The 18,489-nt window shown below is 36.4% G+C and overlaps 1 protein-coding gene across 4 annotated transcripts in view; it reads right to left on the bottom strand.

The window, feature by feature from the left end:
* Positions 1-18,489, bottom strand: part of FTO (FTO alpha-ketoglutarate dependent dioxygenase) — a 250,253-nt gene that overhangs the window by 220,034 nt on the left and 11,730 nt on the right. Inside the window, exon 1 of one of the 4 annotated variants that reach the window (XM_075101623.1) lies at positions 80-166. The exons of the other annotated variants lie outside the window; for them this stretch is intronic. The gene's annotated coding sequence lies outside the window, so the exon portion shown is untranslated. Of the gene's footprint in view, positions 1-79; positions 167-18,489 lie in introns of those variants that run through there. 4 annotated transcript variants of the gene reach the window in all.

The raw sequence follows: 18,489 nt of genomic DNA, 5'->3' as shown, positions 1-18,489 counted from the left end.
AGGGCACATAAGCAAGTATCATGCACTTCAAGGACTCTGTACATCAATAAAATGGATTTACTCCCATGAAACTGCTCACTAGTGGAGAGGGCAGGAGGAAGAAGGATATTGCTTCTTGCTTTCATGAACTCTTTTGAGTATAGCCACAGTACAACTTCCTTTTGGACACAGTTCTCAAGATAACTCCTATGTCAGAAAAACCAATGTAAAACTAAGGTAAAGTAAAGCAGAGTGTTTCTGAGCTTCTAGTAACATACAGGTCAAAAGGTACTTTACATTAATATTAGACATTTGATTATTATCCAATTATCAATTCTTATTCTTGAACTTAGTAATCATTCTTATGTTAGAGTAGGTATAGAGTGATATCACCACCAGATTATACTGACGAAGCCTTGCAGATCGCCTTGTATGACAGTAAAGATTCACAGACTTTAAAACATCATCTAAAATAGGTAGACTGAAATACAGTAGTTGTGAATTCCAAGCAACTAATTTTATGTGTCTTGCAGAGAAATGCTGCTAGTTATTAAGAGAAAGTTGTCCTATAGAAAGGCATACTATATTACACTGGGTTTTACCCACCGTACTGCAGAGACAGCCTCTTTTCTGCTGTCAAGATGCTTTTGCTATATGTAAATATTTAATGTTATTACCATCATTCACTCAGTGCTCATATTGTCTGATCAAGCATCTATTACTGTCTGCTAGATACACTTGAGGATAACATTTATTCATGTCTACTGCTCAGTCACATGCAGGCCCTACTTCTCAAAGGTTCTTCCAAGTTCAATAATTTATTAAACACTATGCACAACGGTCTGTATCATTTGCAAAAATGCCTAACTGTAGAGTATGCAAAACTTGGATTGTACTCGTGCAAGTGCATGCACTTAACGCATGGAATAGGCTATAGCAGTTTATACAATACCAAGACTGTACTTTTACTCATGGTTCTGTAAGCAATTTGAATTACAGAAATAAATTTCATGTTACCAGAACTCCCAGGTGAGAAATACAGCTTTTAATAGGAGTATACTGAGTGCATTTTAGTTAATATAATTCTCTGAAAACAAATCAAAATAAAGATCAGCGGTTGGTTTTACCCCTAGTTGTAGTTGCATGCATCAAAACATTTTCGTATATACCTAAATTCATAGTATTGTATCTAATAGATACAGCACATGTAATATCATCAATGTTATCACTTCATACACCATCTAAAAAAACACCTTCAAAATTAGATTTCCAAAACACTGAAGTCCTGTTAAGACAGACAAGACAAATTGCCAGTCTTCAAAAGGCTTGTCTAGGATTAAACAGGTCTCTTCAAATCACTTTCTCAGTTTGTATCTAACAGAGAAATCTGGATATGAAATATATAAAATGAAGCATAATATTTCATCATCTATAGCCTTAATTTCGGTTGCATACAAAACGTCAAAGGAGGACAATACAGGAGTGGTTGGTTCTTCGAGGTGCTTAAGGCTCGTCTGTTTGTTCAATCTTTTAGGGCTTAAGCAGAAGCACCTACGCAGGAAGAGCTTATAAAAGTCTCATTCAAAAGAACAAAAGATAAGCTTTTAACAGGAAACTAACTGAAATATAATACTGTCATAATTTTTAAGGAGAGTCTTGTTGTTGAAATAAAAGAAAAATAATCAGCTATATGAGAATCAGGACAGTCTCTCTAATGGTCTGAAACAAGTTTTTGTTTCAAATCTCAGTTTTAGTTTAGACAAAAGGGTTTTTTGGGGGTTTTTTTTAGGGAACAGTAAGCATCACAAATAGGCCATCCTAGAAAGTGCAAGACAGCACAATTATTCCTTCTATCCCAGTGGACCATCACCCTTTATGAACATATGACAAGATCCAGCTATTCATCAATGAGGCTAGAAGGAAATGAAAACGTTGAATTCAAAAGATCTGTCTTTCAGTTAACATCCTTAATGTAAATTAGGGTTAAATGTGAACAAAATTAATATTTAATCACTTGAAAAACTTCCATTCCTTTCTTCTCTTTAAACACTGAAACTTAATTATAAAATAATGTAAAACAAGTGTAAATTTAAAAGAATCATTTTGAAGATTTGCATTAATAGTTCAAGACCTATTGACACTGAAGAAAAGAAGGGCAATCCGAACATTATGTTGCTTTAAAGTAATGTGTGATTCTATTCCTTGCCAACAGACAGCAGGAGCCCAAAGATACGGGGGAGTGCTGCGGTAGGGAAGAAGGGAGACAGCAGCACGGAATGGCATTGCAGGAGGACGGCATAGCAAGGCTGACCTAGGTTAAAAACACAGCCAGGTAAAACTGCAGGAGTAGGGGGATGCTGGGGAGGAGAAACCCAATGTTCCAACTGCTGGAACCAGGTCTCAATATATTGTTTCACATATCACCACGAAATAAAAAGCTCATGTCATATAGGGGCGCAATCCAATATTTAATTATGATGCAGCATGATACACAGAAAATAGTGCAAAAACAGGAAGAAAAGCATCTGACAACAGCACAACACCCTTGCAAAGTCTTGCGGTTCTTATGTAATTTAAACTGCTGCCCTCTCAAACTTTTGTTATTAAATCCCACACAAAGTAAACCCTATATGCCTTATGGTTTTGCACATAGTGGTTACTATTGTGCAGTCTACATTTACCATCAGTTACCATGCTGTCGCATGGGAAAGCCAACAATTATTCTCTATTCTAAACACAGAGCTTTTTACATGGTAAAACCCCTACATATAAAAGCTTACATTTTGATCATTTGTATCTCCATGAAAGGCAATTTGGCTGTAAATAACCAAAAGTGTTCACTCCGCCATTCTTCTCTATGCAAACTTTGAACTAAACCCAGGTTAGAAGTTGTTTCCACAAACAGTAATGAAATTAAAAATCTCTGAAGTGTTCCCCATTTCTTTCTGGAACATAACTGAAACAATTTGTTGGTTGCAAAAAACATACACAAATGAAAGACAGGAGTGAGCTCTCAAAGGAAGCAGCAGTCACACAGGGTATGCATTTGAGTGCTGAAAACCCATATCCAAGATCTTCTTTCAAATGAGGTTTTGACTACTCCGAGTTGAAATATTTACTGTCCTCTCTCACAGCCTAAAACTTCCCCCTATACCTGCTAAACTTTTTTGACTGGAATCCTCTTGAAGTTATAACCTACTTCAAAAAATTTTGGCTTCTGTGAAGAGGCAACATGTTCTATGAAAAACAGTTATGTAAGTGACAGTGAATTTTAATATTATCATCATTTAGCAAATAAATCCAGCAGCATTACCTATCACTAAAGCATACCACTCCCAAAAGTTTGGTTTTACTAAAGTGAATGCACCACTAAGACACCATTGCACAATCCCACAAACTGTACTCAAACAAATGTAACTTTGCCTTCCACAGGGAAAACTCAAAACCAGTTGAGTACTATGGTTAACCTTTCCAAATACGGACAAGCTCAGTTGCACTGTACAGCATGTTTCTCCCTGAAACAAGCACAGCTGGTCATTCCATTCTTGCCCTGCTCAAGTCAAAGACAAGATTTATTTGCTAAATGATACATATAAGGTGGTTTTTGGCAAACAGCGTCAAAATAAGAAAGAGGAAATGTATTACCTGCAAAATACTTTTTTCAGTACAAAGACCCCAAACACTCCACCAAAACTATAAAGCTTTATTAGACATGACCATTGCAACGCTGGTATTTTGCTAAATACCTTTTTCCAGTTATTTAACCTCTGCTAATTGACCTTTACTAATGTCTAGTGAAAGAAAGCATTCTTATTTCCTGTCAAATAATAAACATTCTTGTCCCCTTCTGTAATCACTTTGTTTACATGGACTTTGTTTACTGTACTCTATCACACAACATTTTAAATCCTGAATTCCAATCAGGGCTACCCTCATTAAAAATATGACCTTTCACCTTTTATGAAGCACTGCTAACATAAATTACATTTTGTTGTAGCCCAAAGGTGATAGAGCTGAGAGTAGGATAAACAAGGTATAATACAAAAGCCAGTTGGGTCAGCCTTTCATTACAGCCCTTTCAAAAGCTATTCATCTCGCTTGTAGTCAGTAGGCTGAAAATAATTACTTCTATGTTGTACTCAAAAGTAGCAATAAGGACAGGTCATGCAAGACACAAAAAATTCTTGGTCCTCATAAAACCACTTCAAATGATATTAGGTGAACATCATAGCATGTTACTTCAAATCTCTCTGGCAGGACGCATCTCAACAATATCAATTGTACGTTATGCTACGTCATATCAGCTGTACATAATATATCACAAAGAATGGGTAAGAGTTAATCATGGTAAATTCAAAACAGCTATAAAATAGTTCTTCAGCTTTTTAAAATGTGAATAGAAAATACTATTCACCAAGTTCAGCTTAATTTATCTTTCAAATCAGGGCCCACATTTAAAACAATATAGGAAAACCTTACTTAGTGTGTCTTGGTTGATTTCTGACTTAGAAGAATTAACATGGACCTTCATCACACTAAAAGAAAAAGAGATTCTTATATTGGTAGGAACATGAGGATCCTGGGAATCATACTTTACTAGACAGCAGCTCACTAAAAAAATAAATGATAGTTGTAAGTGCTGTCTGGAGAATAGATAGTTACTTCAAAATTACATGTTCAGAAAAGCTTGCTGACAACGACCAGGCTACTAACAAATCTGTGAAGAACTGGGTACTCAAAAAGTAGTATTTCCCCAAATCAAGTATTTGTTTAAGAAAATATTCTACTGACCCTCCGTCATGTGCAGATGGTTCTAGAATAAAGTAAATTTAAATACTGCCTGAGATTTCTGCCAACTAACAGCAACCTAGTGCTTATTCATCTGAACTAAATAACTACATGATACCACAGAGGGGGAAAAAAAAACCCCACAGAAATTTGGGGTTGTGTAACATGAACAAAAATCCTCTGCCACATTTAATGACATCAGCATTTTACACATGACCGGGAGAGACCATGTGCACAGTATGTAGAACAACAGAGATTCATATCTCACTTAGGGCCCCTAAGAGCTACTGTAAGATGAAGAATAGCATGGGACACTAACATAAACTTCAGTGCTGCCTTTTTTTTTTTTTTAATCTACTGGTCAACTAGTAAGCCAATTATGCACTTAAAAGTTATTGCAAATTCTTATCAAAGCCCATTACAAATTACTGAAATCTCTGGAAAGACAACTAAACATTTAACATACATGTAACAGACAGCTGGAGAGAAAGGGGAAAACCCCAACAAAACAACCTCCCAAAACAAAAAACACTTTCCATTGTATTTTTGCAGTGTTAGCCTAGATTTCCTAAAGCTTTTTCTTTTTTTTTTTCTAGAAGGAGTGTCATTGCTACTATTATTATGAAGTACTAACCAGTAGGACATGCTGTTAGAACAGACCTAGAGTCAGAAGAACCTTTTATTCAATTTCCAGTGCTAATTTCCAAATTTTGCTTTGAATATGACCAAAGCAATCAGTTTTCCTAAGGTTTATTTCTCCAGTCCTCTACCTTCCTTCAAGACTGTTTCAAGACTTAAAAAAAAAAAAAAATCAAGAAATTCTCACACTAACAATTTCAATCAAATATTCATTTTGTCCCTAAAGTAGCATATAAACAAAAAGAGTCTGTTGTAAAAAAATGACATCTGCAGATGCAAGTAGAAGTGATAACATCTGGTTAAATTTGGATCCAACTGAAGGAAGTACAATGCCAGCAACATCACCCCACATCACATCTACCTTTAATGATCAAGAAAATCAAGATGATGAAAGAAAGTAGGTTCAGTGCCTAGATATAAAACTATCAAACAGCTCAGGAAGCCGCCCAGGGACAAAGGTAAACACGCAAAAAAAAAAAAAAAAAAAAAAAAAAGAGTGACTAATGTTCAAGAAAAATGTAATTTTGCAAGAGATTAATGTAACTACAGGCATTTTAGATGTCTAGCCTCACTCAAGCAGTGTGAAAGGACCCAGTGAAAGGTCCAGTGCTTTGGAAATCTCTCCCTTCCCCCTTCCAAATAAAAGTAGGCATTCCTATATTTCAAAGAACCAGGCACAAACCCAGGTACAAGCCAGTCCTTATGAAATACAATGACAGATTTTAGTATTAGGCAACAATGATTTTGTCTACGTGCATCTTTCTTTTGGTACTTCATGGCCAATTACGGTAAAAGTTGCTCAACAGGATGCATACATAAGAAAATTCCTGTCACAGAGCAGATGCAAATTTAATTACTTTAAGCTAAACCTTCCATCTTGTCTAGAGGTCCTTCAAAAATGCAACTGTAAACAAGCACTACATTGCAATCAGGTGTCAAGGGCTTATTTGATCTCTTACAAAATATGTCACAAATCACTGGCAGAAAGTGGGTCAAGAGGGAGAACAAAGGAAAAAACTGTCAATGGACTAGGTAACTCATGTGAGCGTGCCTATTAGTGCCCTGGATCTTTCTGCTCCTGTCTAATGCTGTCCATATAAAACCTTCTTAGTTTGACAGTGTTCTGTTACCCTGCATTTGATGTAATTTTTCTGTAGTAAGCAAAGAAAATAAAAATCTGTGAAAAGAACTGATAGAGAAACCAGAGAAAACATTGAAGATATCAAAATTGTTCTGCTAAAATATCAGTTTTGTGCTACTCTTCATTTGTTATATGTTACATAACTTCTAAAAAGCTCTACATTTTTGAGAAAACAATCTGATAAAAAACGGAAGTAAATAAAATTTACTTTACAATAGAATTATAAATGGCCCCAAACAAATAATAGGCAACATGTTCTCTTAAGAAAGAAAACGACAATATTGTACAATTGGCTAGAAGCAAAGCACATGTATGTGGCGTGCACATTTTACCTTTCACCGAAACATCAGGTACTTTTGGGGACTAGAGGTAAAATACCAGACAGTTCTCTGCAGTCTTCCAGTACTCCTTAAATTCTAGTAGATCATGGCTCATTATGAATCCCTGCACTACAATGTAGCTCAGAATGGACAGAGTGTAAATGACAGAGTAACAGTAATGTTAAGAAATTTGTGAATATACAACTACGAAGACATATCTCTTACAGCAAGAAGACTGGATAGGTACTTTATTTAACAGAAGAATCCACTAGATGTACATAAGTGTAAAGATGGTTTCCTGTACACACTCAGTTAAACCATTTACCGCATAGTTAAAATATAATTTAAAAATTCATTAAAAATTCAAGACTGAATACACCCAACATCTCTCAAAGTTCTTTTGAGATCTGTGGAGTTAAACCATAGATGAATTGTGCAACTTCAGCAACAAAGACTAACTGATCTGCATAGCCCAACTTGTCTGTTATGAAGTACACACTGGGAGGGGGCAGGGGGAACCTAACCCAAAATACATTGTGCTATGGTAGCCATGAGAGTTAGAGGCAAGGGCGTATCTGTAGCTTTGTCTTTTATAAGATCACCCAGAATCACTAGGCAAAGTCAGACTAGCTTTAGGGCACAAAAGCCCCTCTTCAGCCTCACCTAACTTTCATAACCTTACAAGTTGCTCTACTACATATTACCTCTACCTATCAACTTGTCTTAACACAGCAAGGAAAATAGCAGAACTGCTCTTACATTACATGCTTAAATACCACTGTCAGAAACCTGAACTTCATTTTCTCTGACTCAAACAGCATAACTTCTACATAACATTAATTGGAGATGTTCTGTGTAAGTGCCTATCTGTTCTGAAAAAAATAACTGAAGAAACCTTCAGTTGTGGTTATTAATTATGGTTCCTCTTTGGACTGAATTAATGTTCCAATGCATTTTCATTAAACCAAAGCATATCCTTACTATTTGTAATACAATGACATTTTCAAAAACAGTCTCTTAAAGAGTCAACTCAGAGAAGCCTTATTTAATCAGACAAATTAGGCTAAGGAGTTTCTCCTTCATACAATAAGAATTAGCCAAAACTAGAGGGGGAAAAAAAGAAAGGAAAAAAAAAAAGTTAATTTTCCTCTTAGGCTTACAAAACCAAGCCTTCCTATGTTATCTAAGGCAAAAGAGCAGATAAAGAACAAAAAGAGCTAGGAAGCTGACTGCCTAGAAGTCATTTCCACTTAGCCAACGTTTGATCAATGCCCACCTTCTGATGCAGGAGATTCATCAGAAGCAAAAGTAACTTGTGCTTCCATACACACAAATATTTTTTACTCTTAGAAAACAAAAGGTGAATCAAAGGCTGGAGGCAAATGGACAAATCCTATATGTAAACAGGAAGAGTCCCAAAGCTTATTTACCATCTAACTCTAATAATAATGGCAACTAGACAATCCAACCATAAAACAGAATTTTACTGATATCTGTTATATTTCCCTACGGAAATCTTCAGTTGCTGCTTCAGAGGGGCAGTCCAGTCTCTCTCTCATCTTGAAGTACACAATCCTAATACCATGAATTTGCGGGGGGGGGGGGGGGGGGAGGGGGGGGGGGGAAGCAAACAAAGAGTTAACAACTGTGAAAAAGAATCAGCATTGCTGTGCAAGCTCCTCAAATCTGTATATGTATGAAGTGAAAAATGAGACAAAAGTAAGAAACTGAGAAGGGACACTACACTGGACAAGGCCTTACAAGGCCTTACTTTGCTTCCTATACAGGCTGCTATTTTTCCTATTTAAGCAGAGCTGTATGTCATATTTACCAACCTAGTAAATTTATATTAAACATAGCTAAACTAAGATATGCATCTCATGCACACTTTCTTGCTACGGGGCAAACAAACAAAATTGGTAAAGTTACCCCACCCAGTCCTCTTTATTAGCAGAATACACCCCTTTAAAAAAACTTGAACAGCTGATATTTTCACTTCTTTGTTTTAAAAAGGAAATTTTCCTCTTGGTTAAAAAAAAAACAAAACAAAAACAAACAAAAACAAACAAAAACCAAAACAGTTTTAATCTAAATTATTTTTTTCATATATTGATAGTAGAGTAGTTGCAATCACTTTGCTTAGAACTGACCTTTTTAAATCCAACAGATGACTTTAACACTGCCTTTACCAGCAGAAATGCACGCAATCTATTTATCTCCTTCCAATAAAATTTAAATAGTGCAACACATTATTCATCTATCTGTATTATACACTGTTGTGTACATTAAGTGGATAATATTATTAACACTAATGTTTCTGTAGGCTATTCATAAAATAAATGGTGGACAAAGTAATTCCATCTATTACACATGGAGCTCAATAACAGCTGTAAATGAGAAAATTGCAATAGACGTACTGAGTAATAATCAGAACTAAAACAACAACTGTAACAATATATCCATTGTGTAAATGTTCTGATTATAGAAACACAGACTAATCTGTAATTTTTCATCACTGATAAACATTGGTAGCCAGCCAGAATTCAGATTATACTTTATCCATTTACTGTCTGAAAGAAAGCTGCAAAACCTACTTGATTAATTTAATGAGATAGATGTAATAAATATTTTGTTTACTATGACACAGAAATATGTGCAGCATGACATCAAATCATTAGACCTGCCTAAAAACTACAGTTAGCAAAATGTACTATACCTTTCCACATAGGTAGCTACAAATATGACATACACAGTTTTGCCAGCATAATGTCATCAAGCTATACTGGCTTGTCAGTAGAAGTTCTCTAAGGCTTCTTGTTAACATTTACAGGAACCACATGATCCCAGTTTAGAGCCTCCAAGAGCAACTGCTCATATCAGAAAAGAGATTGAGGTGATTTTCTGGTTTGAGAGCTTTGCTGGTCTTAGTTAAAATTCTTTTAATTACCTCCAATATCATAACATTTTAACTACTGTACATGTAATAATGCCAAGAAATTATCTGTAGAAGCACAAAAAAACCCTACACGGCATGCTACAAACACGACAGTAACACTACAAGTTTAATGAAGAAAAGCCTGGCTCATTTCTAAGAATGATCACAGTAAAAGCCATAATATTTGGGATATGAGGCACTAAGTCATCTGATAGAAAATTGCTGCAGTGAAAACACCAGGCATGAGTTTCTGCAAACAGTGCTAATTTATTAGAAGGAAAAGACACAATGTAGCGAACACCGGGAATTATTATATAAAGGCTCCTTAGGAAAATGCCGTCTATCTTGTATTTTCTGTCTCTTTATCAGAAGTCACACACACTTGCCAGCTAGAGATCAGAGAGGTTGAGGTGTGGTCCAGCTTCATGATACTGACCAGATGGGGAAGATGCTGCAATTGGCATAGAGCCCAAGAAGAAAGTGATCTATGGGGAGTTAGGGAGAGGCAAACATATCTGACAGCAAGACAAGAGCTCTCTCCCAGACATCATCCATGGGGATCCTTCATTCCCTTTTGCTTATATTGTCACTGCATATGCACAGGATGACTGAATATATTATGCATGGGAATTAATCATGCCACTGGCACTGTCAAGAACTCACTGAGCTTTTATTATGCATGCAAAGTTCTTCCATTTTGCACACGCAGATGAAATTTGGAATTCTCAAAGAATTCCAAAACTAAATTAGAAAGGAGAGAAGATTAGGCCCAAGGTTACAAGAGTAGAGAAGATTCCACATGCAAAGGAGATTTTCTGTAAATAAGTGAAAAGGTCCTAAACATTCTCTCCTCTGACAGTAGTTCAGACTTTTTCAGCCAGGTACCCCTCTGAAGGACTCAATGGCTGAATCCCAGCAGGTACTTAGGCATGAGCATGCTGTGTATTCTCCCCAGCTATTTGTTTGGATTTTTTTTTTTTTTTAATTGTAGCTATGTTAACACTCCATGCCTAAAAAAAAAAAAACAAACCCCACCCTTCCACTTCTTTCCTCAGTGTCAATTAATTACTCTTGCTCACTACTTTTCATAAAACAAGGATTAGCAGATGCCCAAGGGAAAAAATTACTTGCCTTTAAAAAAATTTGATGCACTTACATTGCCAAACAGCCTCATCTGAATATAAAAAATAGCATAACCACAACCTTTGACATTCTAGTCAAATAAATGCTAGGATGTTACACTGGAATCCACTAAGTGTCTGGCTTTTTAATTCACGTTTTATTGATTCTCCTTCACTCAATTTTGTGTCACTTTTCTGCTTATTTAGTCTTTGCCCAAAAATACCACATTGCCTTAATATTTTACCACCTTCCAGCAAGTCCCTCTTTGCTGAGTTCTTATTTTATTCCTTCATCGCTCATTGCCTGCCTCCACTACTGACTTCATCCTCTGATTTATTTCTCTTAAGAGCTGGATCATCTCCAGTTCCTGACTTAAATTCCTTGGAATAAAAGTATATAAAAGAAAAATAAAAACCCCACTGATTATGAAACAAACAAAAAAAGATTATAATTAATCGAGCTGCTTAATGCAAATTTCTAAACACTCTTTAAATGTTACAGTCATGTAAAATGAGGACCAGTCAAGTTCAAGCAAATGTAATATTGAATTCTATATACGCTTCGAAATTGAAAGAGGAAAGTGCTGTAAAGCAATAAGCTTATATCTAGCTACTACCTTTCTAGGATATAATTAGAGACATTCTACAACACTTGATAAATACACACTCTTCGGACTTTCACTTTTTAATCCATACATCAGTTTATAACCCTACCAAAAGATCTAAGGATTACACTTATATTTCCAAACATATTGCTGTATTTTAAATAGTTTAAAATAAAGTTGATTTAATTCATCAGCTTGTCACACTCCGATTTCTTTCAAGCGGAATTTAACTTTATACGACCTGATACCCTGGCACAGCACCAACTTTAAGGAAACTGCAGACTTCAAGCAAAGTTGTCCCAGCATAAGTACCATTTCAACAAGCCAAAAAGAAGTGTCTGCTTCAAGTCCTTTTTCAGGATGGTCTGACAGCTATCTCCACTTTTCCATGCTTTTAAAAAAAAATAATTAAAAAATCTAAACAACTAGGGAAAACACAAGTTAAATTGTTTAGGCTTCACAAGAAGAATATAACCTTGCGATCAATGGGGCAGAGTCTGAATGGAGGCCTGTCACTAGTGGTGTTCTCCAGGGCTCTGTGCTGGGTCCAGTCCTGTTCAGCATATTCATCAATGCCCTGGATTATGGGATAGAGTGTAACCTCAGCAAGTTTGCTGATGATACCAAGCTGGGAGGAGTGGCTGATACACCAGAAGGCTGTGCTGCCATCCAGCGAGACCTGGACACGCTGGAGAGCTGCGCCGAGGGGAACTTGATAAAATTCAACAAGAGCAAGTGCAAGGTCCTGCACCTGGGGAGGAACAATCCCATGTACTGGTACAGGCTGGGGGCTGAACTACTGGAAAGTGGGTCTGTTGAGAAGGACCTAGGAGTGCTGGTGGTCAGCAAGTTGACCATGAGCCAGCAATGTGCCCTTGAGGCCAAGGCGGCCAATGGTATCCTGGGATGCATTAGGAGGAGTGTGGCCAGCAGGTTGAGGGAGGTTATCCTCCCCCTCTACTCTGCCCTAGTGAGACCACATTTGGAGTACTGTGTCCAACTTTGGGCCCCTCAGTTGAAGAAGGATGTGAAACTGCTTGAGCAAGTCCAGCAGAGAGCTACAAAAATGATCGGGGGACTGGAGCATCTTCCTTATGAGGAAAGGCTGAGAGACCTGGGTTTGTTCAGCCTGGAGAAGAGAAGAATGAGGGGGGATTTCATCAGTACTTATAAATACCTAAAGGGAGGGTGTCAGAATGATGGGACTAGACTCTAGTGCCCAATGACAGGCCAAGGGGCAATGGGCACAAGCTGGAACACAGGGAGTTCCACTTAAATATGAGAAAAAAGTTCTTCACTGTGAGGGTGACAGAGCAGTGGAAGAGGCTGGCCAGGGAGGTTGGGGAGTCCCTTCCCTGGAGACATTCAAAACCCGCCTGGATGCGTTCCTGTGCCCCCTGCTCTAGGTGTCCCTGCTCAAGCAGGGGGTTGGACAAGATGATCTCCAGAGGTCCCTTCCAACCCCTGCCATTCTGTGATAATGCCAGAATTCTCAGGATCTAGCTGACACACTTCATTGATCTGATTTAAAGGAGTTACCATTGACTTTCTAAGTTTCATCTTATTCTACTGCAATTCCATCCAATCCAACAGATTTCTACACTCTTCATGAATTCTTAGAGCTTTAGGATACAAATAGTTTAATAATTTCATTTGCAAATCCCAGAAACTAGACCAAAGTTTATGCTTTCTACACGTTCTGTAAAAGGCTTCCATGCGTCCTAAAGAAACTCTTTCACTTTCTCTTATGGATATCATAGCTTCACTTCACTCAAAGAAATGTGATGTTTTGGCCATAGACTTTAGTGGAAAAAAAAAATAAATATTAGTTTGGCAATAGGAAGCCAATTTCCTACCCCCTGGACTCTCATGCCTGTAACAACAAAACAGTGTTTTTAATTTTTTTTTTATAACACCAGTCAGTAAGCACCAAATTAGCCCATTGAAGACAACAGATTTTAAATTCATCATTTATTTTTCAATTTTCAAAAGTTACACTATATAAAGGTAGCTTTACAAATTTTTCATTACTTCAACAAACTACTGATTCATTCTCAGGTTTTTTTAACTGGTAAGAAATAAATTATAAAAGTGACTGATTCACGCATAAGGCCCATAAATCTTCCAGTAAAGCACTGGTAAAAGATACTGCACTTATTTTTCTAAGAGGATGCTGTAAATAAATCTAACTTATGGGCCTGTTTCATCATATGTCAGAAAGAAATCTTTGAGCTTTCAAACCAAATACAATATTATTATGCAAGGAACTCGTACAAGAAGCCTCTTCTGCATTTAATGACCATCTTGCAAAGTGTGAATGAATGCTGAAACACACCCAATTCTTAAATATTGATGAAGACCATGACAGAAATCTTTCCCCTCATCCTTAAGTCCAGTTTCTGATTAGCATCAAGAGCACCTTCATTTACTTTACAGAATGCCACAGAAATATTACTAATAGCTTAAAGTACATTTAACAGTTTGAGATGTTCCAGCTCTACAGCGTAAATCAACTCTCAAAGTTATTTATATATTTCATCACTCACAGTTATAGTAAATGACTGACCATAGTGACTGCTAAATTAATTGTTACAAAGCTATAAATGCTTTGGAACACTACAGAGGAAGGCTCTTGAATAGGACACCAATAATTTCCAGAACATCAAAAATATTACTTGCATCGCCTAAGTGCATGATTAAACTAAGTTGCACAGTACACAGGTGCATCAGAATTTCAAGCCATGACTTGAGATGTCAGCTTTTTCTGTTCTAAAAGGCCACAGACAAGTAGAAAGCAGGGATAAATGCAGAACTTGAACCTTGAATGTCTGAAGTGGTCAGAAGGAATCTCTTGATACGTATCGCATGTCCTGTGATACCAAGGGCTCACAGAACAAAGAATCTCTGCATTTCTTCACAACCTTTTAGTAACATAAACCAGTTCCTTCTTTCTACCCCGGGTATATTTTATCAGTAGCTAGAAATGTCAAATACTTCTATGGTAAACAGAAATATCCTGGCCTTTTTTATTTTTCTACACACCAATGCTGAAAAAGGTGACAATATAATCTGCCCTAGGCAACTCTATCACCATTCACAGTAGACAGGTCATTTTCCTTTCTGTCAAAGAGGAGAGTAGGTCATCACATTTTAGTACATGTTGACACCACTGCTAGTAAAAAGAGATAAGAATTCAGTGCCCTTAAGGTGTCTTAACCTCTATCTTACCTAATACAGATATTCCACAGCTATTGTATTAAAGCCAGAAGACAGACAGATTTGTACCCTGAAAGAATGCACTACAAAGGTCTCAACCTCTGTGACAAGCTGATATTTGTACTGCACGGAGTATAGGTGACAACAAAGCACTTCCCTTAAGGTATCTACCTCTCTTATTTTGGGTAATAGGATTTATTTTTCCCCTCTAACACCACAGTGGATCATAGGTGTTTAACCTCTCAAGTACACATATGCAGTTTTTGAACACTTTTGGAAGTTGAAATAAAGAGCACATGTACACCTTCTGCCACCCCGAGAACAACTTCAGAAGTTTCTTTGCTTGATTAAAACCTTTTACTTTCAGTGTGGATACTCTTAATTAAGAACACAAAACAAAATAATGACACTTAACTGCTGTTATTTTTATACACTGTGTTTTCATTTTCAAACATTTGGTTCTAACGCCTAAAGAAAGTTGGAAAACCCTTTTATGGCAATGTTCCTTATATCTTTTAAGACAATGGGAAACACCACCACCTCCTAACTGTCAATACATAGCCACCTGTACATGAGAACTTACTTTTTATTACATTTCCTGTTAATAAACTGGTTTCTCCACATCCTTTTAAAATAGCACTAAGGTAAAAAGATCTGCAGGGCAAGAGCAAGAACAGCAACACAAACTGCTTAGTTATTACACAGACTGGACAGCAGTCACAAAAAGACTTTCTGTTTGGAAAAAAAAATAAAGATATGAACGCACTTGCAATAAACTGCATAATGATGCTCAGTTTCTTCTGCACACATGTGTAAAATGTTACTTCAAAATGGGCAAAAAAGCAGCCTCTTGGTAGAGGAAGAACAGGTATTCCATACTTTAAGTGAAATAATAGATCTGTGCTTGAAAATTCTAAACTTTTTTTCCCCAGGAACACAACTACAGACAATATAATTAACTCCCACTAGAAATTATGCGTTGACTTGTACAGAAAAAAAAAAAAAAAAGAGCAACATCTTGCTGAACTGGAAAATAACATTCTTTTATTTTGAAAATAGTCTGGTCAATTTTATTTGTTTTATGTAACCTTTTTTTAAACCATGGAGGCTGAGAAAGTAGTTCTGAGTTCAGAGACCATATCAACTAATACAACGGCTCACTATTTAAGCACTCCTTATTTATTTGTATACTTAAAAGCACTTAAATGATTGCATATACACACTTTCAAAATTCAGTCCTCCTTCCCAAAACATACTGCATAGGTATACATTACTCAATAAGAGAGAAACATAAATCAAAACTTAGTAACAGCAATTTCGTGACCAGAATACAGTGTTCAGAAAAACAGGATTTTAACATCTAATAAATGGAATTCTTTGCCAACGAATTTTGTACATTTATGGCACACATATATACCTATATGTATGCAAACACACATCTGAATGCATGCATTTTATACTCCATTACAGATTAGGCACATATTAATGCATTAGCAAAGACTGAAGTCAAAGAGTTAGACTAATATTAAACAGCAACAGCATTTAAGATTAAGAACAAGACCACCAAAGACTAAGAGATCTCCATGGCACATTCTAATTCTTTAGACCAGTGTATCTGAACTGAGGTCTCCTGCAAATGACATTTTAAGCAGAAAAAAAAATCCTGGTTCAGAAAATACACAGAGGACAAAAATATTCTGAAAATCACACTTTTTGTTTCTAAGCAATCTATCCACTAACCACTTTTTATGGTTTTATGTTTTTTACTAAATTAGCATGAAGATGTTTTGAAACATGAAGAAAAAAACTAATTTTATAGCCAGTTAGCAAGATAATGCTATTTTTATGCTTTGGATATAAGTTATTATGAACAAGCTCTAGTGAATCTGCCTTTTTTTACGCTGATATTTATATTTTGTGATGTCATTTTGATACACCATTTCGATTGCAGGGGAACTGGGATATTTTGGGAGAAGAAAACAGACATCTTTGAAATTCAATAAAATAAATTGCAGTTATAGGCTTTTGCCCAAATGAATAGTAAAATTACACTAAAGCAAGATGTGACTCTTGCAAGCATGAAGCAGTTCCAAGTATTTGTTAGTATATGATAGTTTGCATAAGTGATTTACCTACACAGCAAGCTTATGTTCCTAATTAACCCAGGGGTACAGTACCCATTCGTTAAATTAAGGATGAGGTTCAGCCCCAAATGTCTTGAGCATTCATTATCAGAAGATACAAATATGTCTGCCTGTTAAATATTTTCAATGGCAAACATTTATTACTTAGAGAATTTCAGCCTTACTGACTCTTCATATTGAATTTTGATGCTCTTATGCACTGTATTCCATACTTGAGAGAAAAATGACCACTTTACATTACATTAGGCTTCTTACTTTTTTATGATAAATTCTATCTTCCCTTCAACTCTTTCAAGAGAAAAAAAGTACCTGAAATAAACAACACTTCAGTCATTTTAAGTCGCGCAACTGCTTTACAAATCACACAGCCCGACCTCCTTCTCTAATATTACATTACAGCAAGATCCAAAATAACATTCCAGTTTGACAGCTAACCTCAGGCACCACTGGTCTAGTATCTCGCTGCTTATACTGCTGGCTGAAAAGCTGATAGGATACGCAAGACAAGCTGAGAGTTTAACTGGCAGAGCTGTTCAAATCTAAATCGTGCTATTTGAAACTTAGACCACAGGAGACAACAGTTCACTTTTTACCATGGCAGCAGATTCAACCTCTTGGCCCTGTGAAAGTCATATGAATATATCTAGCACACACAAAAAAATATCTCCCTATATTATGATCAAAGACAGATTCAACACACATTTTTTATGCACATTTGATTGTTCTGTTGACAGCCTTGGTCGTTAAGTAATATGGACTGCTGCACATACGTTTCAAACCTTGATGGAGCCCAACGGCAGGCTACTTTTGACAGTCAAATAATGACAAGCACGTTGCAGGCCGATGCCCGTCATTCATGAACATCTTGGCCTGCTCCAACCGTTGCACAGCGACTAAGTGGATGGTCAAAGGTTAAGTTCGAAGAAGACAGCAATGAAGGGCAACTGTCATGCACCACTGAATACTGTGAGGCAGCAAGGAGTGGTTGTCTTCTGAAGAACATGCAAAATGTTCTCATTCTGTCCAGGCAGACACATATTTGAAGGTCCTAAATGAGACCACTGCCAATTCATGAAGAGCCAAACTGACAGCATGCCATTCAAACTGTCTCTCTAAAATTTTACTTTTCTTTTTTTTTTATTTCAAATCAAAAATGCATGCAAAATATAACATTAAACAGAACTCCCAGCAGTTGTTTTAAGCAAGCCAGATTTGGCAGGATAGAAAGGGTGAGGGAAAAGACATCTAAACTTTTTCCCTTCTCTTCCTTTTAATATTTAAGAGATGTTCAATTATTTTGCAAGGAATTCTTTGACTTTCTTGTAATGGCACGCATTTATTTCCAAAGTTACATCCGTTATACCCCTTTTTCTAAATACCAGAATTTCTTCCAGTATTAAAAAGCAAAGCTTAACACCTTATAATTAGGGCTAATACCATCACCTGGAATTTTAATTCTGCATTTGTATATTAATATTGCAATAGGAGCGTATGTTAAAGCATGCAAATAAATACTTTGCATCAATCTCTAAATATCCTAAGCATTTCTGTTATAAATGGTACAATAACAGTATTTTCTATTTGTTTAAAAGCACTGTTTT

Source organism: Phalacrocorax aristotelis, chromosome 8, assembly GCF_949628215.1.
Source record: "Phalacrocorax aristotelis chromosome 8, bGulAri2.1, whole genome shotgun sequence".
NCBI lineage: Eukaryota > Metazoa > Chordata > Aves > Suliformes > Phalacrocoracidae > Phalacrocorax > Phalacrocorax aristotelis.
This window is presented reverse-complemented; position numbering and strand designations above follow the sequence as displayed.